The sequence below is a fragment of the Taurulus bubalis genome (genome assembly GCF_910589615.1).
Source record: "Taurulus bubalis genome assembly, chromosome: 3".
NCBI classification, from domain to species: Eukaryota; Metazoa; Chordata; class Actinopteri; order Perciformes; family Cottidae; genus Taurulus; species Taurulus bubalis.
In genome coordinates this window covers 17811098-17821960 of record NC_136591.1, presented here as the reverse complement: position 1 = coordinate 17821960, position 10863 = coordinate 17811098, and the positions used below count along the sequence as shown (strand labels likewise).

The window sequence follows — 10863 nt, the reverse complement described above, 5'->3', positions numbered from 1 at the left end:
CTCTTCCATCGCCGTTTTAACGCTTCGCTTCCTTTCCTTCCGTTATCCATCCTCTACCTCTCTCACACTCCACTGTGCGTGTGTCTGGGGCGTGTGTCTGTGTGTGTGTGTGTGTGTGTGTTTAACTTGCTGATACAGCATTACTACACACCAGGTGTAACAGAGTGAGACCATTTTACAGAAGTCAGCCTCTAATGTGCCACACACACACACACACACACACACACACACACACACACACACACACACACACACACACACACACACACAAGGTTCATTAGTCTTAATGGGACACAAATGGTCTGTTTGTGTGTCATTCAGGACAAAGATGAGCTGACAGGAGTCCATTGAGATCTGAATCCTGGTGGAAACATCAATTACATGCAACTACGAGACCAAGCAACAGAATTTGTTCCATTAACATTCGTGACAGTTTCGTGACCAAATTACGTAGTTGCTTTTGTTGCTGCGTTAACTTAACGGAATGTCGTTATTTAAAACCCAACGTGGTGTTTTTCTAAATTCTCACAACGTGGTTTTGTGGCATAAACCCACAGACTGTATAGAGGTCACGATGACACCTCCACTTCTTAGTCTGTGGGCTCAGCCAGCGGTTGTGTTAACTGGACTGTCTTCAAATGAAGTCTAAAGGAACCTGACCGTCTTCAAATGAAGTCCTAAAGGAACCTGAGTGTCTTCAAATGAAGGTCCTGAAGGAACCTGAGTGTCTTCAAATGAAGGTCCTAAAGCACGGGAGCCCAATACGTTGATCGAAGGTAGTGCGGGTAGATCGCGTGTCATTAAAAAAAATAGAAGACAAAAAATGTGACTATTTTTTTTTTCACTCTTTCAAAAACTTTATCGACAAAACGCAGCTACCGGTGGGCAAATTAACAGCCTCGTTCGAAAGAGCTGCACCTCGCCTGGAATCCAGACGAGAGCAGGCGGGAGCAGCAAGGGGCGGAGTCAAAAAACTGCGGTCAAGTCGGACAGTTTTCAGCTGACTTCAAAGTATACACAGGAAGTCACAGGAAAAAATGACTTCCTGTTAGTTCCGAACTTTAGGCTTCTTGTAGTTTACAGATCACGTTTGGATTTATTCAAATGTGTTTATAAATATATATTTATGTAGAAATGTGTGTGTAGCTGCATCCTTTGTTCTTTTTATGTCTGCCTGTGAAATACATTACTAGTGGTTTTATGTGTTGTATAAATAAGATTTTGTATTATCAACCACACAAAATATCTTTTTAGATTAAACATGAGACTAATAGTCAACAATCCAGCCTAAAGTATTACAACTACACATAAAATAAGGAGTTTCTACAACATGTGTTTGCTGTCAGATCTACTGTAAGAGCCAATCAGCTCTCTGATGTGGCGACAGCCAGGCGTTTCCCATCATGCACTGCGCCACGCAGTCAGTGGAGAGCTACTGCGATTCTGCGCAGAACTGGCTCATCTCGAACGAGCCTAATATTGTCAATCACCACGGACGCTGCACCCGCAATGGTTGGCAGCTTGAATGGATTTATTGCCAAGTACAGGGAGGACGATGTTTTCCCCGACTTCCTTAATTACCACTGCATAATACACCAACAAGCATTTTGCGCTAAAATGCTGAACATGAAAGAGATCATGGATGTGGCAACGAAGATCGCCTGTTCTGCTTGATTGAGAGCTCTTCAAAGAAGGCTGCTCCATGCACATCTGGAGAATGCCGACTGTATAATAATATGGGAAGTCATCAGAGTTAAATGTAATGACCAAAAATGTACAGAATTGTATTGTATCATAAGGGTTCATGCAGTTATGCAAGGTACGCCTATATTGTAAATATAAAGTATACTCATCAGATTAAGGTTCCTAAAGGTTCCTGGCTGTCTTCAACTGAAGGTCCTAAAGGAACCCAACTGTATTCAAATGAAGTCCTAAAGGTTCCTGGCTGAAAAGAGCCTTTTATCTTCTTTAAATGTCAAACTATAGAACTATAGTCCCTGTGGCTGATGGCATTTTCTCAGATAATCCCTCCTCCTCCAGGGATTAGCTGAGGTTCTTCATTTCACAAAATGTTTTCAGTCAAGACTGAATGTGATCACAGCGAGTGAGTGGGCGAGTGTGAGCATCCGTGTGTGTGTGTGTGTGTGTGTGTGTGTGTGTGTGTGTGTGTATGCCAGAGAGCTGCTTCACACAGATTTACACGATTGTTTCTATTAGCTGATGAAGCGGAGATCAGCCAGCTCCACACACACACACACACACACAATCTGGCAGAGCAGCCGTGTGGGGAAAGAAACAAGCAACCAAAGGAATTACACGCAGACTGAAGACGTCGTGACGCTTTTCTTCTGCATTCCGTCTCGCTGTCTCTGTTGACGTTCCGTCAGCAGAGACAGGAACGTTTTTTTCAGACTCAATATCACCAATCACGACTTTGTCTGAAACACATATTTATATATATATTACATTTTTGAATACTGTCTCTTCCCTCCAGCCAATTATATGCCAGTATAATCAGCTCATTAGTGCCTCGCTGCTTACACACCGGCTCACTTTGTTCTCTTAGTGTTGTCGCTTTCCAGTGTTCTGATTGGTTGGTTTCATCTGGATGTAGCCTCAGTCCAGCTCATTGTGGCAGCTGTGTTTGCCTGCATAGATTTTGTATCTTTTAAGAGCCATTTTGCCATGTTTGATTCATGTTGGACCTCCCACCACTGGTGGCGTAAGGCCGACTTCATCTGAGTCGGCCCTATATAATCAGGAGTGGCATTAGGGTCAGGTGTTGCTCGTTTTGGGAAGCAAATAGTTTTTGGACCGTTTTACGTGACAGTATTGTAACAGAGTAAGGCAAATGTTTATGGTTTATTTTATGATTTGAATATACGCACCTAAATTCTGCCAATGAGGTTATTATTTATGTTTTGCGAGAATAAACATGATGGACGTTACAACTGGACATTGTCATTAATGAAGCCCGTCAGGAATAATTATCAAGCGAGCAGCCAAGAAGTGCCTTATGCTGTGTTCACACCAAACGCAACACAAATTATTTGCGCGACCAGATTACATGCAAAGTCAATGCACAGACACAACAAGTTGCAAAGGCGCAACATTTTCGCCGGGTTGCGCGACTGACGCGTTTGAGGCGCCACGAATAGTGTGTTTTGACGCAGGGCGAACTGAGCGAAGGACGCGGGGCGAATTTGTGCGAGTTGAAATATCCCAACTCTGGCGACAAAATCGCGTGAGTCATAGTTGCATCAGCCAATCAGCGTTGAGAATCAGTATTGAGAAACTCCGCCCGTCACCACCGCCGTCTTGCCGTTGCTGAATCAATTTCGATTTCGCGTTTGGTGTGAACACCCTCATTTCCGTCGCGCGATTAAACTGAAGCGGTAAACACGTTTGGTGTGAATGCAGCATTAGGGTTGAATAGGCAACGGGGGCACTACAGAATCCTTTCATATTTTTTCCCACCGATCAAACTATTTAGAACGAATAGGATAATGACAGTTGATCGGAGCACGAAGAACGTTGACCTGATCAAAAAACTAATGAAGGTTCCTAAAGGAACCTGGCTGTCTTCAAATGAAGGTCACAAAGGAACCTGATTGTCTTCAAGTGAAGGTTCTGAAGCACGGGTGTCAAACTTAAGGCCCGCCACGTCATTTTATGTGGCCGGCGGCTTGAAAGGCATGAAAGGCATGACCACTATCGCGGTCCCGTTTTCAGTCGGTCGCGGACCCATTTCCAGTGGGTCACGGACCCGTTCGAGGACCCGTTCGAGGACCCGTATTCGGTGCGTCGCGGACCTTTGCATGGGCAAAAAAATTATCTTGTGCTTTTATTTTGATGGGAATTTTTAATGCAGCAGAGTGCCATTTATTCACACTCCTCAATGCAAGCTTTTTTTATGTTAGTGCATGAAAGCACTGTTTAAAAAGACTGAAGGTATACAATTATAATTGTATAACTTCCTTGTGTATAACTTCCTTTGAATAAAATTACCTTGTGTCTTTTTGTTTTTTTAATTGAGTGTAAAAGGGAATATTTCTAACTAGTTTTTTTGTGTTGGCATACTGTGATATTGTGTACTTTCTCAGGTTCAATCTGCACCATCTTTTCATTAAATCAAATTGTAGTGATGTGTCCTTTCGTGTCGAGGCTTCGATGCGCGTGTCGAGTAATCCAGGTAGATTTTGGTGAAGCGCGTGTCGAGGCTTGTGTCGATGACGTATGCGGTGACGTTCGAAGCCTCGCGAGCCGCCCGTACCACGTGACTGATTCAGAAAATGTTCGTGGGTTTGCCGTGCGATTTGAAATATAAGGGTCAGCGAAACTCAATGGATTTCCCCCTTCCTCTCTGTACCCAGCTTCATGTGTGCCTGTGAAAGGGTATTTTATAAAGCAGGCGAAATAGTCTCAAAAAGCCCAGCACTGTGGAAAAGTTCTTATTTTTACTTAAAAAATTGGACACATGGACTAGCGGAGCCGAGGCTCGAAACACCGATCCTCTGACTGAAAGTCGGATATTCTAACCACTGACCCACAGTCACATCACAACCCTCTCCCAATTGGTTTCGAGTTTTGATTTTGACCCCGCCATTATATCATAAAGATAGACACAACATTAATTAAGTTAATAATTGATGTATTGGCGTCACAAACATAATTTATTCAATTTAAAGCTTCACACACCAAAGCCATGGTGTCGTTATGATCACTCTGCTTGTTTTACATGTATTGTCCACTTGGTGGCGCAGTAGAGTAAATGAAGCTCCATGAAGCGTCGGGACATGAGCGAACCAATTGGATGGAAAGCTTCAATGCTTCAGGAAGCTTCATCTCGCCATCACTATCAAATTGAATCACTGCCCCAGACCACATGCATATTCTTATTTGCTCATAATTATTTGTTGGACCAGAGTTATGTCCTTCTCAACTGTGACAAAAAAACTTTGAACAAAGTTAATATAACAACATGCGTTTGATCTTTGTCTTTATTATTTTCTTCTGTTTTAAGTTAGATCTTTAATAGAGTAATGTGGGTTTCATAACCCTAAATTAAATGTTCATGTCAAAGTAACAGATAAATGTACTTACATATTTTTACATTTATATAAATGCATGTACAATATTGTTACACTTGAATAAACAATGATCAAATACAAAGACAGTTATTTAACAATATGTTCGGTAGTAGTTGTGTTACAGTTACAACCGGCCCTTTGAGGGCGACCATGATGCTGATGTGGCCCGGGGTGAACATTAGTTTGACACCCCTGTCCTAAAGGAACCTGACTGTCTTCAAATGAAGGTCAGCGAAGTAAATAGAAAATGTAACTAAAGGCCAGACGTATGAAAAACTAAATATTAGTTTTTACACTAAAAGGAAGGAGCTTCTTGTATTTCATGTCATTTTTGCATTTCTTTCTCAATAACTAACCGGTGACTTCCCGGTGAGTGTGGGCTTCCTTGTTAAATAAAAAGGTATGGCTCGCCTGCCTTCGTCATGGTGAGACGAACGGCTCTGACGACCTCGTCAGGAGGTCGTTCAGCTTTGCGAGGTGGAAACTCTTTAACACACAACGCTGCTGTGGACGTTGTGTTCATTCATCTAAACTGAGTTGTTCCCTTGTTGCTCTCCGGTCTCAGAAAACACAGAAACGTTGCACCGACCGGCCCTAAAGGACACAAGCCACTGTTTTCGCCTCGTGAAACCGAACAGAGATAGGAGGTAGAGCTACAGACTCAGTGACGTGATGTGAGCTGTTCTCTCTCCGTCTATTGATCCGCACATCCTATCAACACCTGTGTGTGTGTGTGTGTGTGTGTGTGTGTGTGTGTGTGTGTGTGTGTGTGTGTGTGTGTGTGTGTGTGTGTGTGTGTGTGCATCCCAGTGGTGGGCCGTCAGGGCCTGCTAAGCCTTCTCTGCTGGCCTAAACAGAATCACAAAGTTATAGCTATTTTCTCATTTTTTCCTTCTCCTCTCCTCTCTCATCACTCGTTTCCCCTGTTTCCTTGTCTCTCCTCTCTCTCTCGTCACTCGTTTCCTCTGTTGTCTCTCTCGTCACTCGTTTCCTCTGTTGTCTCTCTAGTCACTTGTTTCCTGTTTCCTTGTCTCCTCTCTCTCTCTCGTCACTCGTTTCCTTGTTGTCTCTCTCGTCACTCGTTTCTTCTCTTTCCTTGTTGTCTCTCTCGTCACTCGTTTCCTTGTTGTCTCTCTCGTCACTCGTTTCTTCTCTTTCCTTGTTGTCTCTCTCGTCACTCGTTTCCTTGTTGTCCCACTCAACAAGGAAACAGAGGAAATGAATGATGTCTCTCTCGTCACTCGTTTCTTCTCTTTCCTTGTTGTCTCCTCTCTCTCTTGTTTCCTCTGTTTCCTTGTTGTCCCTCTCAACACTCGTTTCCTGTGTCCTTATTGTCTCTCTCTCTCGTCACTTGTTTCCTCTGTTTCCTTGTCTCCTCTCTCTTGTCACTCGTTTCCTCTGTTTCCTTCTTGTCTCTCTCGTCACTCGTTTCCTCTGTTTCCTTCTTGTCTCTCTCGTCACTCGTTTCCTCTGTTTCCTTCTTGTCTCTCTCGTCACTCGTTTCCTCTGTTTCCTTGTTGTCACTCGTTTCCTCTGTTTCCTTGTTGTCTCTCTCGTCACTCTTTAAACAGTGCCTTCAGACGTCCGCTCCGTGGGTTCAATGCCCACTAACCGCTCCACGAAAGGCTGCTTCATGTCGGCAGTAGAATTATATATAATTAGAAAATGAACTGAACAGCAGCTGCTAGTAAAGACAAAAGGTCAGTAACTTGTAATCCGTATCAGTGTTGAAGTAAAACCTGGTAGTCGATCATCGTAATCAAGACCGTTTGATTTCTTCCAGTTTCTTCTCAGTCCTAATATGGTCACTTCCTGTTCACTGGTTGCAAAAAAACAAGATGGCGATGGCCAAATCGCTGAACTGGAGGCTTCAAAATGTCCACAAGCCAACAAGAGACATCACGGCGACTATGTCCGCTTCTTATATTCAGAATGTCCACAAGACGATGAATCCTACAGACTTTTGCTATTTCCTATTTTTCTGTAGCGCCACAAAAATGTTTTTTATAGACATGGAAAGAGGATAAAGAGCTCAAGAGTTTGGTTGATGAGTTACTTATACTTTTGTTTGGAAGCTTAGTGTTCGTTGATTTAATTTAACTTTGTCTGTTTCCAGCAGGAACACTTTATGTCACACACACACACACACACACACACAACCAAAAAGTGTGTGTGGCGGTGAACCTTTGTCTGGACACCTGCTATCAATTATTTAACCAGACACTACCTGCTATCATTGAACAAACACACATATAATTAACTCTCTCTGTGTGTGTGTGTGTGTGTGTGTGTGTGTGTGTGTGTGTGTGTGTGTGTGTGTGTTTTGGCTGATGGGTACTTTACTATCTGGCACACTGGAGAGACAGAAAGTGGGGGGCGAGTTATACATGAAGCCGGACAATGTTATTATTATGATTAATACATTTTCGGTGGGATCGTATCATGATAATATGACACAAGGTAGAACAGAATCTGGTTATTCTGAGAGCGATTAAACTGATTAAACATCGGCCAACGTTTCACCGAACTAAACTTAAAATCTGGCTGAACTTTAGGGAGGAGAAAAGTAAAGAGGATTGGAAAATAAAAGAAACAGACAGAAAGTAGAGCAACAAAAAGATAAACGACTGAACTGGATTCACCTTAATTGAAGCAGGTTGCAGAAACTCAGAGGAGAAAAAGATAAACATGTCATTTGTTCTTCTGTTGTATCTCTGCTGCAGGAAATGACCCAACAACAAACTCTGCTCTCACTTTGGCCCCAAATAATTTAGTCTGGACACCAGTTGGTGTCCTGGGGTGCAAATTTACTGCCAGTTGGTTTTCACACCCCAGAACTCCTCTGTAGCTTTGACAGTTTTTAACGTTTTAAATCAAGAGACAAACTGGTTCTGAAGTGTTCAACGCTGCATTCTCTCTCCTGACCACTAGGGGGTGACTCCTCTGATTGTATAGAAGTCTACGCTTCATGTGTTAACGCTGAATTCTCTCTCCTGACCACCAGGGGGTGACTCCTCTGGTTGTATATAAGTCTATATAAATTACTCTACTTCTCTCTTGATTTATTACCTCAGTAAACATTGTAAACATGAGTTTATGTCTCAATCTCTAGTTTCAAGTCTTCTTCAATACAGCATGATGTTCATTTAGTAAATTATGGTCATTTAGAGTCAAACAGACCATAAAACAGGGGATGCTTTAGGTCGGGGCTACAAACTGATTGACAGCTCTCTACGTCACTCCTCCTCAGTCCATATATGGTCACTTCCTGTTCACTGGTTGCATGAAGTTCTATCTTCTCTTTGTTTGTTTTCAGCTCCTGTCTTTAGTCGTTGTAAATAAACGTTGGCTCACACTTTTAGAAATGAGTAGATTCTCAACATTAAAGGATAATAAATCCCTGGTTGTAAAAAGATTGCTTCAACTTCTGAGTTGACCACGCCTGAGCCGTCTGCAAGTTGACGCATCAGATCAGAGGTGAATGTGGAGGGAAGCAGCTGGAACATGGACATCAGTCCACCCACATAATAGTTTTATTGTGGAGGTAAATGATTTAGCGGCAGCTCCAGATCTCCACTGGAGGAGTTATCTGATCTAACGAGCTGGTCTGAAACCCAACGAACAACACTTGACCTCTGGATTCAGCAACTCAATTCACAGCTAATCTTCTTTTACATCTTTAGTGTCCGGATGCAGCAGCTCGTTGAACACACTTTGTTATTGTGGTAATGTTTGTTCGAACGGACTCTGCATTTTTTCAACTCTTCAGTATATTTTTTTTATATGTTAAGATTTGTAAACATTTTATCTTTATACCCACGTTGGACTTCTCTGCATACCTTCTTTTTTAACCACAAAGACGAAGACAGTTTTACAATAAAAGCATTGAAATAATTCACCAATGAAAACTTTAAATCAGAGAGATGAGTGACTGTGTTTGTCTTGCAACTTTAACCCATTCACTGTTTGTTTTTATTTCATGAAAGTTAATTGAAACATTTTGGTCACCTAAAAATGTATTGTTGCGAAAAACCAAGATGGCGACAGCCAAAAAAACAAGATGGTGACAGCCAAAAGAACAGGGCTGCGGTCGAATAGTCCTTTTTGGTGAGGAACCTTCTTAACTGAGTGAAATGACCCGGAAGTACCCAAGTGGCCGCCATGATAAGTGCCGGTCGAATTCTCTAAACGCAAAGGAAAGGAGCTTCAATGCTTCCTAATTTAGCTCCTTTAGCATAGGAACCACTGGACCTGCCTTTACGAAAGGAAAGGAGATAATGGCGACCCACAATTCCTTGCGGCAGCAACATTTAAAGTGACGTATCATTCGGCCGTTCACGAGACCAAACAATCATGACCGAGAAACGCAGATCACGTAAATAACCATTGCTATAACTTGGAAATACTTTCAATAATCTGTTAAACCTGCTGGCAAACTATGAATGTTACGTTGTTGAAAACTGCTGTAAAATGATCAAACTGACGTATTTGATATTCTCTCTCTGGTGTTGAACTGCAGCTCCAGCCCTCATTCTTTTATTTTACTTCAGTTACAGAAGCTTTAATGAAAGAGTTCAACTGGACTCTTTCATTACTTTATGAGCTCTTATGAGCTCTTCAGTCTGAGTCATGTTTCTGATTATCATCTTTTTAATCAACTATTTTGTCACATTACAATAAAACATATCAAGTCAACACAAGTTGTGTGGTGTTTCATAAACTGTTGTCTGCATATTTTTATGATGAGATTATAATCTGCATATAAACCATAACAACAAAAAGGAATATGAGACAAACATATATGACACACATCGTTAGTGGGATTACGTATTTAATTCAGCATGTTTGAAACTGAACAAAGACAGTTTAGTAGCCTTGTGTCGGATTCTCTAAACACCGCGGTTGTCTTTTCCTAACTCCTCATGAATTCTCCTTCCCATCTTTCCTTAACCCAGTGACGTTTTCCACAGAGGTTAAGGAAAAGTGGTTAGGGTTAGACGTTAGGAGGTCATTTTTTTACTATTCGCAGCCCAAGATGGCGACAGACAAAGACCAAGATGCAACAGACAAAAAACCAAGATGGCGACAGCCACAAAAACAAGATGGCAACAGCCAAAAAACAAGATGGCAACAGCCAAAAAACAAGATGGCGACAGCCAAAAATCAAGATGGCGACAGCCAAAAATCAAGATGGCGACAGCCAAAAGACCAAGATGGCAACAGCCAAAAAACCAAGATGGCGACAGCCAAAAAACCAAGATGGCGACAGTCAAAAACCAAGGAGGCTACAGCCAAAAGACCAAGATGGCGACAGACAAAAAAACAAGATGGCGACAGACAAAAAATACAAGATGGCGACAGACAAAAAAACAAAATGGCGATTGCCAAAAAACCAAGATGACAACAGCCATAAATGTATTTATTAAAACTTGCAATGTCTTTCCTAAAAAGGTCACGTTGCTGAACCCCCTGAGCAACCGGAGCTTAACGTCTCCCAGGTGATTGAATCTCATCAGAGATTTCCGCTCGCACTCAGAAACCAATTAACGGAAACTCATTAGCCAACTGGGTTGAGAGCGTTCACCAGCTGATACCGAGCTGCCGCTCCTCCGACTCCAGCCGGTCTACAATCTAAAAAACAGGGCGCAGAGGAAAGCGCTCCATCCATCAGCGACCTGGTTCCACCTCTCTGATGGAGTTATCGAGTGCTGCCACGCAGACGGGTCAGATGAACCCAGCGCTTCCTCCAGGTCCGGATTGGTTGACTTTATCG

General features: G+C 42.4%; 1 protein-coding gene across 1 annotated transcript in view; it reads right to left on the bottom strand.

Moving 5' to 3' along the window:
- pex7 (peroxisomal biogenesis factor 7) overlaps positions 1-10863 on the bottom strand; it is a gene marked incomplete at its 5' end in the record, with an annotated part of 60670 nt that overhangs the window by 44205 nt on the left and 5602 nt on the right. The window lies entirely within an intron of this gene.